The sequence below is a fragment of the Xenopus tropicalis genome, chromosome 1, assembly GCF_000004195.4.
Source record: "Xenopus tropicalis strain Nigerian chromosome 1, UCB_Xtro_10.0, whole genome shotgun sequence".
Taxonomy (NCBI): domain Eukaryota; kingdom Metazoa; phylum Chordata; class Amphibia; order Anura; family Pipidae; genus Xenopus; species Xenopus tropicalis.
The window spans coordinates 33398710-33417170 of NC_030677.2; positions in this window are offsets into that span (position 1 = coordinate 33398710).

Consider the following 18461-nt stretch of genomic DNA (forward strand, 5'->3'; position numbering starts at 1 on the left):
GTTTCCTTTGCTCTCACTTTGTTTTGACTCATTAGAACTTTTTTTGAACTTGAATCTAACATGCACTTTAGGCTAACTTTAATCAGTTTAAGAGCAAAGCCTCTAAATTATTCATTGCAATAATGAGCTTGTTGACAGGCAATAAAGCGCTTAAAGAAGGGGGGGGGGGGACTTGGACGCAGAATTCGGTTAAGCCCTTTACGAGATGTCCAGAACAGTGCTTTTTTAATTGGTCAGTAGCCAGAAACACAGTTCGGCATCTGTTTCAGACATACTCTTTTCTTTATTCCCCCATTCGCTTGAGGGACCTGAAGCTAATGTGCTTGATAAAACAATTATAACTAGTTGTACAACAACAGGCAGAGTGCTGCAAATGCAAAAATGTGACCGTGTTTAATTAAATTTTTACTTCCCCAGGACAGATATCTTTGCATATCATTACAGCGAGTACAATGGTTCTCTCATTCATAAGCATGTTATTCTCTATAACAAAAAAAAGAAAAAGAAAAGAACTTGCTGTTAAAACTCGTGATTTTTAGCATGTATCCAGCAGAATATTGGCAGCCATTGGTAAAACCTATAGTTTAGTTGTATTGCTCATTGTGCCAGTGTGCCTCTGTTATAGCATGTACAAGTTAGTGTAAATCCACAGGTCATTTTTATATTGAGAGTACAATGTGGCTATGTTGTGGCTTCAGTAGCAGATGGTCATCAGTGGTGACTTAAGTGCCTTTGTGCTATTGTACTCAAGTCCTGTCCCCTCCTACTCCCACTGCTGAATGACAAGAATTCATTCCCTGCAGCAATGCTCTATCTGTAAATGAGCCTTTCAGGTAAAGGGTGTGCCTTGTGAGAGGCTGGCACCGGCCCTAGGTGTGTATCTGCAGCCCCTGCCATAAACCATACAGGACAGCTGTTTTGTAGCCAGCAAGTAAAGACAAATCCATGAGTACCAGGACTTGCTCTTCTCTGCACAAGTAAAAAAAAGTAAATTACAGAAACGCTCTCTTTTTTTTCCCTTTAGGTTACACAAACTTTTCCCAATGCTTTTACATTGCAAAGTGGGAATTTACCAACACTGAGAGAATGCAGTAGGAGAGTTATGGGGCGCATCTGCACTATGGGAGTAGCCTGGATTCAAACATAAATTTGGTTTTGCAATCAAACTGTATGCTGTTAAGAATTATAGGACAACCGAATGCAATATGATCTTGAACCTGGTTCCTAAATCATCTTATGGACTTTATATTAAAGGAAAACTATACCCCCACAATGAATACTTAACCAAAGGATAGTTTATATTTTGTTAAGTGACCCGTTATAGAATCTTTCCAAACTGGAATATATATATCAGTAAATATTGCAAAATGACATCCTTTCCCTTGATCCACCATTTAGTGCTCAGAGATCACCTGACAGGAAATAATATAACTGTAACAGGAAGTAGTGTGGAAGCAAAAAGTAGAACTCTGTCCATTAATGTCCTGATGGGGCCTAGCATGTATGTGTGCCGTGGCTTGTTTGTGTGCACCTATGATCCCAGGGGGTGGCCCTTAATTCTTATTCTTAACTTTCTGTGTACCCAATGGCACATACTACTAAAAAGTATATTTTTATGAAAATAGTTTATTTAGATGAAGCCGGTTTTACATATGAGGTGGTTTATGGGATATATTTTTATAGAGACCTACATTGTTCAGTTTGTTGTGTATTTCAGATGGGTGCCGATTCCACTTAGTATCAGAGGTGAGCCAAGCCAGCCCTAGGAAACCCAGCTGGCCACCTCACCCCAATACCCTTCCCCAGTGTGTGTGCGCTAGTGTGTGAAGAATTGTGTACGCACAGTGATCTCACTGGTGGTGCCTTACAATAGTAAGCAACTGCTGAGCAATGAGGCCATAACTATATAGAGAGGTTGTATGTTCCTGTGTGTTTTTTAAACTAGTGAGGATCTTAGTTGTATGTTTTCTGTAGTCCTTACTCTTAGTGGTCAGTGGTCTGTGCTCCAGTCTGTCTGCTCAGACACCATAACCACCATGTCTTGTGCATCCTCTAGGTAGCTCATGGTCTTCCTGCTGTAATTTGGTCTGTGGCAGTAACCTGTGGCTTGTATTAAGGCATTTTCCACATTTCCTGCACTTGCCCGCATTCTCCACCAGATGTAATATATATGGCTATTGCAATTTAAATGTGTCTTCAGCAACTATCTCTTCCAAATTTGCAGCATGTAGAACATGTGATTAACCACATTATGTGGGCGAAAGGTTACCACTGTGGTGTTTAATCTCAGTTCAAAAAGTACATCTCCCAAAAATATTATACCATCCAGGTGAGACAGCTTTAGATTGGATATTGGGGCTTCCTTCACTTTAGTAGTTTCACATTGTCAATTCAAATGATCTGATGAATAGATCAGTGTTTCTGGATATGGCTATTACAAATTAAAGTGCCTTGAGATCTTATTAAGGAGATTAGTTTTTTGGGGGTTTTTTTTTTAATGAAATGACCTTATTTTTCATATTATTAATGCTGTAATCTTTTGTTTCAGATACGTCTCCTTGCATTATGTCTAAGGACAGGTATGGCTTCAAAGCAAGACTATTTTTTTTTTATTGACAGTTTTTTGCATATACAAGTTTAACAGTCAAGCTTTGCATTATATCTACATGTTATCTGCATGTATCTCAAATATTGAATGTGTCTGTATGTGTTAAGACATACAATCACAGGAAGAGAGAGCATAGAGAGAGAAGAAAGAGAAGGGAAGAGAACAGGAGAAAGAGAGAGGAGAAAGAAGAAAGAAAAAAGAAAAAAAAATATAAAGAGCAAATAATATAAGTTATTAGCTATAATTCATGGGTATCAGCCTCAGTAAAGTTCTTCCATGAGTCCCATTTCTTATGGTGGTTACGTAGAGAGCTCTTAATCAAGGGTTATTCAAGTTTGCTAGTTCTAGCATTGAGGGAATAAGATCAGTTTTCCATTTTTGAGCTAAAAGAAGCCTTGCTGCTTCTAATATGTGTACTACAAGGAGTTTGTCGGAAAATTTCAGAAAGTCCAGAATTCAAAATCCAGATTCAAAACAAGGCTATTTTTTATGTTGCATTCAGGGCCTTTGGTCACTTATTTGGTTGTCATTTCTCCATCTTCTGTTCTTTCATTTATGTAAACTGCCGTAGTTTTCTGCCAGTGGAGAATATCATACTGTAACCTCTCCTTGAATGGGTATCAGTACCAGGGCTGTCATGTCTCTACTAAGTGAATAGGGGGCCATGGCCTATTTTAGGGAATGATGTCTCTAACCTTTTTGTTCATAAAACTGTTCATTGTTGGTCTGTTTGTAATATGTGATGCAGGGGTCCGCCATTGAAAACTTTTAAAAATGATCCACAGGATTTTTTTAAAAGCTTATTTCTCATTTAGAGCAAAGAGCAAGTACATTTAAGAAAGTTGGAACAAATAATAATAATAATAATAAATACAGAGCTATTTTATGGCCTTCTTTATTTCAAGTAACCTCAGAGATCCAAAATTTGGTCAGGTTACCTCTTAGCTCATAATAACGTTACAAATATATAAAAACACTACTTTGTTGATAATTTATTATTATCATTATAATTAATATTTTTATCTTTATTTTATACTGCCCCCTTAGCCACTTCTATAGGTCACGCTAGGTGGGCTATCTCCACAGAGCTATGAGATCGTCCAATTTACACCTTGCAAATCTGTCCCATGTGAAGTGGCGAAAAATGTGTGAAACTTGGCTACCATGTGACTTTTGTTGACGCGACTGCACCTTTTCCTCATTCAGTGAATTTGCTTTGCGGAGAATTTTTGGGCCCATTTCACAAAAAAATCAGCCAATGGCAAAATGCGGAATTCAAATAATAAATATACATGTAAAAATTACTCACAGAGTTTTAGGGTTTTTATTAAAAACTTCACAAGAAAGAATTAACATTACTCAGACCGACATGCCGGCCAAATATTACAACCTACAACCAAAATTCACCGGTGTCAAATGGTGTTTTTCCACCTGTGTAAAACCACTGACAGTGAAACCACACATGTGATATACTGTAGTCCAGGGGTCCCCAACCTTTCTTACTCATGAGCCACAGTCAAATGTAAAAAGACTTGGAGAGCAACACAAGCACCATAAAAGTTCATGGAGGAGCCAAATAAGGGCTAAGATTGGCTATTAGGCAGCCTCTATGTACACTATCAGCTTACTGGGGCTTTATTTGGTAGGAAATCTTGTTTTTATTCAACCAAAACCTGCCCCCAAGTCAGGAATTCAAAAATAACTCCCTGGTTTGGGGGCACTGAGAGCAACATCCAAGGGGTTGGGGAGCAACATGTTGCTCACAAACCCCTGGTTGGGGATCACTGCTGTAGTCCATTCCTCAACTTACTAATCAGTGGTCTGTTGCCAGATGAGGTAGAATTTACCCCAGGGATAAATTAAATTGTCCCTTAGGGACCAATACAATTTGGAAGTGAAAAGAACTGTGTTTCACAAAAAACTGTACCAAATTCCCTTGGGATTACTACACATAATACAGAAACTTGGATATACAAACCTCACCTCCAGAACTTCACAGCTTTCCTGCAAACTGGGCACAAAACTGCCTTCTCCCTGTATAATAAAGCATTCCAGCCTTGAAATCTGTAGAGGAATACGCAACAATGAGGTGAAAAATTGTGACAGAGTGTCATTTTAATTGTGCTAAATTGTTTGCCCCATGTGTTTTCCTATGAGATCATTTTAAAATATATCACAATGGCTTTCTGCTCCACTGCTGCACAGTGTAATATACAATACAAGCAGCAGAAGCGCAGTCTCAATGTATATGGGATTCCATTGTGTGATAAAAAATAGGGAATGCTACCATTATGCTGGTGTGCACCTGAGCACCTCATTAGACAATCTGCAGAAACAAATATAACATTTATTCACCGCACTTGTTGGATGCAAAGGGAAATTGCTTTATGATGTTTGTTGCAGCCTGAAAACAATATCCCATTCATGCCGATGCCTCCACAATAAGTAGGTATGTTGTCTTCTCTTTATTCCACTATAAATGTACGATTTCTGGTGTTTTATGTGTTGCTTTGTTTTTTAAAGTAAATTAAATTTTTAGGCACTATATAAAAAAGGAATGTGCCTTTTTGTTTCTTTACTTTTGGCTTTATCCCTGAGATCTAACAACAGTCAAGATTTGCACTTTAACTCAAATATAATTAAGCTTTCTTATTGGTATGCTAAGACAAGCTAATTATTTAATTAACTGAAGAAATTCTGAAAACCTTGCTTCTTGTCAGTGGAGGCAGGAATTAGTAAAGGAGAGACAAGGCAAATAGCAATTCAAATTGTTTTTTTTAATAGTGATGCTAGTATTACTTGCTTGTAGTATTATATTATTCTGCATTCATGTTTCACCATATCAAAGGGGAACCTCTCATTGCAGCCTTTGAATGCATTTAAAGATTGATTGAAAAGTGCTGAGAGACTAAAATATGACATTTTGTGGTTGTGCTGTGTTGGAAACCAGTGGTTTAAAGTCACTTAATGTAAAGGGTTTGGATTCAGTTTGACTAAGCACTAAAGGGGCAATGTAATATGCCACAAAATCTAAATTCTGCATCCTGGATTTTGTGCATCCCCATTCTGCAACCGTATATTCTCCTCTTTTCATACAAGTAAATTGCCACTAGTTGTGATGGTAGGTGCTCCCTACAGGTCTTCAGCCTGCACTGGAAACATAGTTATATAAAAGCAAAAAGTCCAGCGGCACACTTTGCAAAGGGACACCTCAACTGACCCTACGCCTTGAGGCACCCCACTGAACCTCCTTGTTACATACCTTAATGAAACACCAGGAGACAGCATTTATTCACATTTTATCAAATAAATAGGACCTTGCCAGCCTAACCCAAGGCAATATTCTAAAGCCATAATTCCATAAGAGGTCGCTACTATGCTCTGCCATTCCTGCTGAAGACTTGAATGAGTATTAGACTGCCTCTACCTACAGAGAGGATGGCCCCAAACTCTGCTACCAGTAGGAGCTGCATTACCAACCATGAGAGAAGTTCAGCAGCCCTGCTGCCATTCCTGGATCTGCAGTGTTTCGATGATAGGAAATCCAAGCAGGCTGTCACCTAGCACAAGCAGTAGTAGCAGCTGTATTTATCAATCCACCGTGCAGTCACAGGAGAGAACGTCCTTTCTCCCTCTGCTAAAATTACCTGTGCAGTACTCTGGTAAGGTCCTACTGCTGCTGTGACAAATAAAACTTAAAATGTATTATCATATATCCACTGGTTTGATCCAGAGGAAGGCAAAAAACCCAACCTGAAGCTAGTGCCAATTATGCCTCAAGAGGGAAAAAATTCCTTCTTGGCCCCCTTGGTGATCGGAAACATTCCCTGGATCAAGCAATCATAGTTAACATGAATTAAACACAATGCTGACTCTCAGGTTTATACCGTATAAAGATACAGAAAGCACAATATAACAATACATTCAGGAAAACATCCACATTCAGTTATTAAAAGATAATATTAAAACAAAAAGAAGAGAAACTCCTGACATTTTGCAAAATATGCAAAAAGGAGGAGGGTGGGTGGGATGTTTCTACCTGCTCAGAAGATACGGAAGTGAGTGCTTCTTTTTCTGACATCACATCCCTCTCTTTCTCCGCCTCCCAGGTCAGCCTTCTCCTGCCTTAACTGTAATCTGGCTGCTGGTTATTCGGATCCCTTGTCATGCAGCCCCTGTGCCTATACAGTAGCTCCAGGGCTTTCCTATCTGTGGCAAAAATAAGTGAGAAATTTATTCAGCCCAAAAGTAACATACAGCCAGCATTTTGGGCCCCACTGGACCATTTTTCAAGCCTTTGATAGTGTGCTGCTGGACTTTTTGCTTATCTATAACTTGACTGTAGGGGTCATGGATGAACATACACACAAAGGGTGTGCTCTAAAATGGTCATGCTTCTTGGTAGCTCCAGTGTTCTCATAGGGGTGCTAGACTTAATGCAAACGCCATTGTGAACTCAAACTCTGGAAGTGGTGCAAACCCTAAATATGCTAGAGGCAACTTGCACAAGTTGAATTCAAGTAAATTGCATCAGACGCATTGGGCTCAATTGTAATAAATACCGCTGGGAGCACAGACGCACCAATGCTGGAATTCTGAGAGAAACATTGCATTATGGATAATACACATCAGTTTGTAAGTTTCCTTTTCACTCTGCATTTATATTTTTAAATACCCCATGTGTAATAAAAAGTTTACCCAGGTGCAGTAACCCATAGCAACCAATAGGATTTCTGCTTTAAAACAGGTGACCAGAAAATTCTACTTGCTATGAGTTACTGTTCCTAGGAAAATCTAGTGCCCTTTATTACATAACCCCCTAGACTTTTCTCATCATCTAGTCATGCCATTGGCTAGCGATCACTTCTGATATTTCTTATGTTTGGGTCATATTATTAAGCTTATGACTAAGAGTGTGGACAACACAAAACACGTTAAGCTGTTTTGGCTTAATTGAATTTACCTGCTGCCTTGATGGACTGCTTGTTGAGTGCCTGCCTATATAAATACAGTTGATTCCGCTCCCCTAGCTGAAGGCTCTGGGTGGTGTACCTGGGCCTCCCTGTTACTTTTGGTGAGTTGTGGACAAAAAATATTTTTTACACTCTGGTTCATATTATATGCAAACTCTGTTAGTGATGAATTTGTTTTTTATGTCAAAGGATCTACCAAAAGCTCTTTTCTGTCCTTCATGATCATGTCACAGTCTACATTACATGAGGATGGAGACATGGGGCACTTAGAAGGAATGCTACAATGTTGTACCAAGCATACCAGTGACAGTATAAGTAAAGGAGTCTAACACCCATGGCACCACAGATACAACAAAATACTACTGTGAACTCTGGATGCGTAAAGGTTGTGACCTACTTAATGTCCCAGAAACCTGCTTGTTTGAAGGTTTATAACTGATAAGTTGCAGAAAGGATTCAGACTCAGAGACTTCTGACCATGACAATGACAATGATACTGTAAGCCTGGGATCTCCAACCTTTTATTGTGTTGGGGAGGAACACAAGCATGAAAAAGGTTCCTGGGTGTGCCAATAAGAGCTATAATTGGCTACTTAATAGCCCCATTGTGGAGTGGCAGCCTACAGAAGGCTCTGTTTGTCATTATACTTGGCTTTTATACAACCAAAATGTGTCTCCTTACCAGAAATTCAAAAATAAGCACCTTTCAGACCACTGGGAGCAACATCCAAGGGGTTGGTGTGCAACATGTTGTTCACGAGACACTGGTTGGGGATTTACTGCTGTAAGCCGTGCCGAAGAAAGTTAGAGACATATTATTATACTGTACATGTACACATTCAAGCTTGATGTTGAACTTTGTGACTTCCAGTGTTGATCTATTCTAAAGCAAAGTCACCTAAATAAAAATGATATACAAAAAACAAACTCACTTATGCCAGGAATGCTGCCTTTGGTGGTGGCCACAGGGACAGTGAGGACTTACAATCTACTCCATGCAAGTACTGCCAAATCCATAAAGCAGTGTTTTCCAAACTGTGGATATAACCAATGGGAGACTTGAAGCAGTGGCAGGGGGATTCAGCCCTAATGTTAATTAGGGTTATATTAATTGAGAATGCCTGTTTGCCTTTTTGGGTACACCAGAAAGCCCAGGTTAGTGTGAGATTTCAGATGAAAACTTAATTGCTATCCTAGATATTCTTGGAATTGTGGTTGAACAACTCATAAACCAGTATTTTTCTATATCTGTAACTTGGCCTTCTATATCTATAAGGGTAAGGGGAGCCCTGACAAAAACACTAGGCTTCCAAGGAGGCCTTGAACTGAAAAAGTTCCATAGACTGATAATTGCTGCCTCAAACTTTCTGCAAGAAATACTAGAAGAATGGTAATTGAAGGCGAAGGTGACACCTTCGTATATTTAACCTGCTCTGGAAAATTACCAGTGCAAGATAAGACCAAAGAAACGTTTAATATACCAGTAATTAAAAGAATAAGAATTAAGGCTAATACAACCTAACAAACACACATGAAAATAATGGTTAAAATCAATATTAGAGCCAGTGTTGGACTGGCAGTTAATGAAAGAACAGCATTTTTGTGTCAAGAGGTCTTATTTACATGTATATGTGTACTTGCTCCAATGTGGTAGCCCATAGCAACCAATCACACATTAGCTCTGATTTGTCCGGTGCAGTTACAGTAATGAACATAAATGTTACTTCAGGTCAGAGCACTGGAGCAAAAGTGCATCTTCATTAGTAAATTATCCCTAGTGTGTTTGTGCATGGAAAAGCCTTTTCTATACTTACAAATCCTTTGTGTATAGCTATCCATTTTGTCAAACATATATTTAACGGTAAAAATATCATTACTGTGACAGATAAGCTGTAAGAGTCTACAGCCCTGTGGAAGTAACCAGCTAGAAGATTGATCCAGAACACGAGGACCCGGGCTGGAGATTTCCTGTGCTAGGTTACTCCAAATGGGTACATGCTAAATATGGAATATTTTTTGAGTGACATCTGAAACTAAATCTATGTCCCTACTCCCCATTATATGACTTGTCTGTTATTTCCTTAGTGCAGTAGTTTTAGTGTTCTAATCCCATGACCTGTTATTTTTCTGCCTGGAACCTGGCCTGGTCCTGTCTCAATTATTTCTTTTTGTTTAACCCCTCTCCACCTCCTCAGTACTCTGCTAGTATTTGTGAAACTGTGATGGCTTGTCCTCCTCACTACCACATTCAATACCCTTGCCTGCTTTGGTGGGAGAACTCAAATATTGACTTGATGGTACTAAATGGCCAAAAGTCATGGCTGAGGTCAGATGTGTCTGAAACCATGCAAATAATGACATTTCACCAGGATTTGTGTCATCATGTGGGATAGTAAATGTCCTCGAGTGAGATTATATCTCTAAGGCGACATAAAACCAAGACTACATTTAGTGAAATCTTATAACTGAACCAAATAGCCTGTACGTGACACCAGTCTGTATTGAATGTAGATGGAAAAGACAAAGGACAGACACTCTTACTAAAGCATCAAGGCATCATCATTCTATGTAGAGTCTCATCTTTCTGCTTCTTCCTGTGTAGAGTAAGGGTTAGTTCCCTGTCTATCCACTCCAATATTTTGTTTCAGTTAATGGATAGAGATTATTAAATTGATTTCTATATATAATTGCTGGTGTGGACGCCTCCCAACCATTCTAGCAGTTTAGGAGAATATGAAGAAGAAGAAGTGCATTCCTAGTTTCAAACACATACTCTGTAATAATGCTCAGAGAGACGATTTGTGCAATTAAGGCATTAGAATTACTTTGGAGAAAAAAAGAATGGCCAATGTGAGCAAATGAATGCTTAAAGCTTCTTTATGCCCGACCACAGAGAAGATTAAAGCAGTTGGGGAGCAATGTTCATTTTGGACAATTAAATAACTTTTATACTGTGCCAAGGGGTTTGTGGCTAAAGAATATTCCTTTGAACCATTGAAACAAATTATGATTTTTTTAAATAGATGGATGGAAAAACACCCTCCGGGCTTATCCAATTAAATTAATGGAGATATTGATTAATAAGTATGATAAATAGAAGCTTGATCTTCAGAAGATTAAAAAGATGTTAGCTTTGGATTTAGATTTGGACATGCCAAAGGAAACTACTGATCATCCGTATTGGAACTGCAGTCTATTTTTATCAAGTTGGAGAATAAAAATAATTGTGGTTAAAAAGGCAACAATTTTGAGGAATAAGAGTAATTATTGTTAATTATGACATAAACAATGTTTCTAATTAGTCTCTGAGGCTGAGAGCTTGCCTAGTAACTATTGCAGGGTCAGTACCTAAAGCCTTCATGCTTTGTCTGTAGCTATTTGTATATACTGTATGTAACATGAGTTGTGAAAGGCAGTGATACCGGATCACATCCGGTAGCGTGTGAGTTATAGTTTAGAAGTAGGTGTAACTGATACCACTGGTCCCAATACCTTTAGTAAACTTTTGATTGACCATTATCTATTGGGTGATTTGCCATATTTATATTTTTTTTTATATAAGAAGCAATAGCATCCATGGTGCATGTGTTGGAAGCCCCTGATAATTAATATTTTGGCAGGGTAATGTTATAAAAGGCACAGGCGTTTGAGCCAGTAACAGAACCTAACCAATTAATTGTTGTCAAATAGTGATGGGTGAAAAGTTTCGCCAGGCATGGAGCCGCGCGACGAAACAAGAGCCGCGCGACGAAACAAGAGCCGCGGGCGACGAAACAAGAGCCGCGCGACGAAACAAGAGCCGCGCGACGAAACAAGAGCCGCGCGACGAAACAAGAGCCGCGGGCGACGAAACAAGAGCCGCGGGCGACGAAACAAGAGCCGCGGGCGGCGAAACAAGAGCCGCGCGACGAAACAAGAGCCGCGCAACGAAACAATAGCCGTGCGACAAAATAATAGCCGCGAGCGACAATTTTTTTGTCGCACAACATTTTCGCCGTTTCGCAAATTTTTCGCCGTTTCGCGGATCTTTTGAAAGATTCGCAAATTTTTAGGCGAAGCGAAACGGAACAGATTCGCTCATCACTAATCCTAATGGATTATATCACGTCATACAACCAATGTAATGTTGCATTGAACCAAAGAAACATAAACAAAAATGTATTCAGAAATAAACATAATAAAATAAAAATAATACAAAAAGCACAATACCCATGCCCAGTATACATAAGTGTAACAATGTAACTAAAACAGCATATGCAAAGAAGCGATCTGATAACTGAGATATGATCATACAAATACATAAATAGATAAAACAAAAAAGAGAACAGTGCAGAAGGGGAATATTACGGGTGTCCAGGAAACAAAGGTAAGTCAACTCTCGCAGGGAACATACTGATATGTATGACCGGTTGTCTCTTATTTGGATTCAAAGTGGTAGTGGTTACCCAGCTCGGCACACAGCTCACAGGAAGCAGGTAGGTGATATGGCGCGATCCCCCATTGTGCCATCGATGGCAGGGACCCCGAAGGTACCAAGCCCTTATTGTAAATCAGAGGCAAGAAGCACACGGTGTGCCAGAAGAGGACAAAAGCACCAGGGGGTGCCGCGCTAGTGATGAAAGACCGAAAGCGCATGTCTACCCACCGTAGTGCTGCGAATGTAAAGAGGAAAGTTCCCCTCAGTGGGAGGATGTGCACAAACTGGCCAACGTCCAACCCGCATCAATCAAATTAGCCACAATATTCCCATATTGGAAAACACAAGGAACAGCAGCGGCTGCAATAAAGAGGAGATTTAAGCGCAGAGCCCAGCGCACAAGGGGCAACTACAGCTCATCCTCTTATCGCTATGGGTGCCTGCCCTAGCAACAGCAACGAGCGCAAAACCCACCGCATAGGGGGTAGTTACAGCACATCATATTGTCACTTCGGGTCTTTACATATTAGTTAGCCAACAGCTTTAGCGTGGCAGAAGTGCAATAGGGTAAAGAAGTGGCTGTATATCGGGGTTATAAAGGGGTTATAATGTAATAGGGTAAAGAAGTGGCTGTATAACGGGGTTATAAAGGGGTTATAATGTAATAGGGTAAAGAAGTGGCTGTATAACGGGGTTATAAAGGAGCCTTAGTTGTAACGAGCTCTGGGTAAAAGATAGTTGTTCAAATGGAATGGGGACTAAAATTTATAACAAGATGAAAACAAAACCAGCGAGAGTTGGGAGCCATCACCAAAAGAAGCTGAGAACTGAATAAAGAACTAGAGCTACTGTGTCTATGTAGGAGAGAAACAATGAAACAAAAAAGTTAAACATAATGTCGTTAAAAGAAACACAGTAAGAGAGAGTGCCAAATTGGCTACTATGGACGTTAGCTCCCTATACACACACCATTCCGACTGAGGAGGGCTTAAATGCGGTGAGAGCAGCACTTATGAAGCACCCAGACCACACCAGACCACCCACAGTATTCTTACTACACCTGCTACGTTTCTGTCTAACACTAAATTATTTCCAATTTGAGATGACATATTTCCTACAAACCAGCGGCACGAGCATGGGACCCCTCTTTTGCCAACATCTACATGACTCACTATGAAGAGACATTTATACTTCCCAAGTTCGGTGACCATATTTACAAATTATTCCGCTATATAGATGATTTGTTCTTAATTTGGACTGGCACCTCTGAACAATTTACACTGATGGTTGAGGAACTGAATCAACTTCCTACTACTATCAAATTTATGGCTGAGATCCAACCGATGAGTATTTCTTTTTTAGATCTTTCTCTCACCATTCAGGACTCAATGTTGCAGACTACCACATACTGGAAGCAAACGGACCGCAACACACTCCTTCATAATTCCTCGTGCCACCCCCCACAACTCTTAAAGAGCATCCCTTATTCACAGATGGTGAGGATGGTCAGGAACAACTCACATCCAGTTCAACTCCACCAGCAATTAGATGAACTAATAGTTTGGTTCTGTGATAGAGGCTATGCACTACACAATCTACTACTATGTAAAGACAAAGTGCTCTGCCTAACCCAGGCTTCCCTCCTTCGTGGCAGCACTGATAGATCTACTGGTTCCTGAAGACTGAAGAGAGACTACAACACCAACAACTTGGCTAATCCCACTAAACTGGGATGTTACAAATGTCCCTCTTGCACCACTTGTGGTAATCTGATGACTGGACCCAGTTTCAATCATCCACACAATGGGAAGATTATATACATCAAACACAGACTCACATGCACATCTAAATTTATTATTTATTTCATTTAATGCCCGTGTGGTCTCCTATACGTGGGGAAAACAATTACTACATTCGTGACCGATGGCGAACCACCGATCCGCAATCAGACTAGCTCCGGATAGGGGTAAAGCTGACACCCCACTGGTTCTACATTTCCTTAACTATCAACATTCCCTGGCCAGCCTCCGCAGTATGGTGATTGATCATGTTCCCCCAGTGATCCGTGGGGGTAACCGGGAGAAGACCTTACTCCAACTTGAACTACGTTGGATCCACAGACTGAACACCCTGAACCCCATGGGCCTGAATGAAATGGGGTCATATTCATCATTTTATCTACCATAAAATAAGACTGCTGCTGTACACATTCTAGTGTTACAGGGTGACTGTCTGACTGACATGAGATTTGTTTCAAATGATATCTGATGCCTCTAAGGTTGTATTAATATCTACTTGATGCTACATACCCTGAGGGTATTTATATACGCTCTTCTATCTTAGGGCTTTTCAAACTAGCCACAAGCGATAGTTCCAGCACTTTGACCTATAGTTTAGGTACAAGTGGCTCCAAACTCTCTCTTACTGTGTTTCTTTTAACGACATTATGTTTAACTTTTTTGTTTCATTGTTTCTCTCCTACATAGACACAGTAGCTCTATTTCTTTATTCGGTTCTCAGCTTCTTTTGGTGATGGCTCCCAACTCTCGCTGGTTTTGTTTTCATCTTGTTATAAATTTTAGTCCCCATTCCATTTGAACAACTATCTTTTACCCAGAGCTCGTTACAACTAAGGCTCCTTTATAACCCCGTTATACAGCCACTTCTTTACCCTATTGCACTTCTGCCACGTTAAAGCTGTGTGTTAACTAATATGTAAAGACCCGAAGTGACAATATGATGAGCTGTAACTACCCACTATGCGGTGGGTTTTGCGCTCATTGCTGTTGCTAGGGCAGGCACCCATAGCAATAAGAGGATGAGCTGTAGTTGCCCCTTGTGCGGTGGGCTCTGCGCTTAAATCTCCTCTTTATATGCAGCCGCTGCTGTTCCTTGTGTTTTCCAATATGGGAATATTGTGGCTAATTTGATTGATGTGGGTTGGACGTTGGTCAGTTTGTGCACATCCTCCCACTGAGGGGAACTTTCCTCTTTACATCCGCAGCACTACGGTGGGTATACATGCGCTTTCGGTCTTTCATCACTAGCGCGGCACCCCCTGGTGCTTTTGTCCTCTTCTGGCACACCGTGTGCTTCTTGCCTCTGATTTACAATAAGGGCTTGGTACCTTTGGGGTCCCTGCCATCGATGGCACAACGGGGGATCGCGCCATATCACCTACCTGCTTCCTGTGAGCTGTGTGCCGAGCTGGGTAACCACTACCACTTTGAATCCAAATAAGAGACAACCGGTCATACATATCAGTATGTTCCCTGCGAGAGTTGACTTACCTTTGTTTCCTGGACACCCGTAATATTCCCCTTCTGCACTGTTCTCTTTTTTGTTTTATCTATTTATGTATTTGTATGATCATATCTCAGTTATTGGATCGCTTCTTTACATATGCTGTTTTAGTTACATTGTTACACTTATGTATACTGGGCATGGGTATTGTGCTTTTTGTATTATTTTTATTTTATTATGTTTATTTCTGAATACATTTTTGTTTATGTTTCTTTGGTTCAATGCAACATTACATTGGTTGTATGACGTGATAATAATCCATTAGGCGTCCCTCTATATACACACCACGCGATGTGATACATGAACTGTTATATTTCTTTTGGATGTATATGTTATAGCTTTTCTCTAGTGTACACTTTTGAATGCGATCTATACACAGGATATACCACTCTATTTTGAGCATGGTTCCCTTTACCGGATTTATTTATTGACCGATTTACTTTTATTTGTTTCCCCATTTGTATTTAGTCTGTTCACACGTCACGTTTACGTCATTGTTTTTGTTTCCCGCCACTTTTTGTATTTAGGTTTGTTACTCTGTTAGTTTTGTAACTTTGAGAAAGGCTGGAACACCAGCCGAAACATCAGTTTTTGTTATAATCTACTAATAAACCTTTTTGTTCTACATAAGTCCTGTGTGGAGCAACCTGTTCGTTTTGGTTTCTACACATTGGTAAAGTTTGCACCCAGGCAGCATTTGTTTTTCATTATCGTGAGTGCCTTTCCTTTGAACTTTGTATATATATATATATTCATAAGGCCGATAAGGTGGTATTCAGAGCACTAATGTAGTGAAGAAAAAGCAGTCAGAGGCAGCGGGTTAGGGGCACAGGGTTTTGAATGTAGGTGAATGTTATCACCACACATACAGATAATAGAGTCTGCTAATCAAATATAGTGTGTGGTACGAAGGACCACAAGGACACTGGATACTAGGTGTAGTCCACCACCTGTCCAGCCCACAAACTGAATTAGGGCATATCCAGGGGTAAAGGGCACATCACCCATCCAATAAAGTGCCCAAAATTACAGACATGTGCACCCAAGTGCAAACCAACCAACCCTTTAGTATGAGGGAACATGGTGCCGTACTGCGCAGTACATTGAAAAGAACTGTAATATAACAGATAGTGCTCATGAGTCCACTGTACTTAAATTGTATAGTAACGTTGACAAAAAAATATGAGAGGGGTCCAGCAGCCGATTAAAAAAGGACTCAGGGGAAGCCAAAACCCAAAACAGTAGGTTGCAAAAGATTAAAAACATAATACAAAGTGAAGAAAAGAGTAAAGTAAATGTCATATAGTGCGGATAGAGATTACTATATAATGTTTAAGTTAATTTAGGCTATACAGAGTGAGTGTAACAGAAAGTAAGAGACATATAGTGCGGGTAGAGGTCACAAGGAAGGACAGTGCTATTACAAGGCAGAGAAAGGGTAGAATGACTCTAAGCTGGGTACATTATTTATATAGGGTTAATAATACGGAGCATAAGAAATTAGTTCATTGGGCGCCGTGGGCTGATAGCGTCCAACTTATGTATCCATCTTAGCTCGGTTCTAAGTAGTAGTCTCTCTCGCTTTCCCCCCCTTGGAGGGCTGGGAACAAAATCAATAATCATGCTCCTCATACTGGCCAATGTGTGTTTAACCACTGGTGTATCGCCCTTGCCCATTGTGAGAGCAGTTTGTACTTCCAACTGGTGATTGCCCATTCTATCCCTGAAGTTGGTGATAGTCTTGCCCACGTAGACCAAGCCATGGGTGCACTTAATAATGTAGATGATGAATTTTGATGTGCTTGTGACCCTGTGCTTGATATGGATGGTCCTACCCGAGTGAGGATGGTGGAACGTGGAGCCTGTTATCATTTGTCGGTATCGAGTGCAGTCTGTACAACGATAACAACCTGTTTTTGAGGAGGGTAGCCTGTTGGAGGTTTCTATCTGTTGATAACAATGTGTAGGATCATTTTTTACCAGTAGGTCCCTTAGATTTCCTCCTCTCCTGTAAGCTATCCTACATGGCACCTTAAACACAGAGGGTAATCTTTTATTTTTTTTTAAATACTGACCAATGAAAGTGGATTGCTTTAGTGATCCAGCTCGTGGAGGGGGTATTTGCCGTCAAGAATGTTAACTGGTGCTCTTGTGACTTGTTACTGGATTTCACAGCACTCTCAAGCATTGAGTCCTGTGAAGAAAGAATAGCCTTTTCTTTGCTGACAAATAGTTCATGTAGGGGGTAGCCTCTATGTGAGAACCGTTCCACAAGTTCATCTAGTTGGATCAAAATGGTGGTAGAATTATTATATATATATATATATATATATATATATATGTCTTTTGATTGACGATTCCTTTAAAGCAATACCCAAAAGCCCTTGCAACAACCTCACACAAGCTGAAAAAGTAGCCATTTCCACACTTGCTAACAATCCAAGTCATATGACCGGCAGACAAGGGAGGGGCTGTGGTGCTAATTGATTACTGTGACTATAGAAAAGAAGTACTTAGACAACTAAATGACGTCTCTGTATACAAACGACTTGATGGGGACCCTACTGCCCAGTACAAGAAATGTGTAGACTCTGCTCTCCAATGTGCACTTCTACAGGGCCTTATTTCTGAGACAACACACTCCTTTCTCACACGACCACCCGGTGTTCCCCATTCTGTACACACTTCCTAAGAGCCATAAGAATGATGTGACCCCACCAGGAAGACCAATAGCGCAGTTCTGCAACCTTTCTAAACAAACTCAAAATTTCCTTTCCACTACCTTCTAACACACTACTCTCCACCATGGATGTCACGCCACTCTACACTGTCATTCCAATGGACCAAGGTGTTGATGTTGTCTGCAATTCACTAATCCACGTTGCGGAGCAAACTAGACCTAAGACAGAATTTTTTATTGACCTACTGGAATTGTGTTTAAATTGAACTACTTTAAATTTGAACTCCGCTACTACCTACAACTAAGTGGTACCAGCATGGGCTCTAATGTGGCCCCAGTATTTGCCAACCTATACATGACAGCAATATTTTTTCTGTTTATAACAAGCACATTTTCTGAATGTGGCACTTCATAGAACCTGTCCCTCTTGTGGATAGGCACTACGGAACAATTCCATGGGATGGTGAATGAACTAAACTC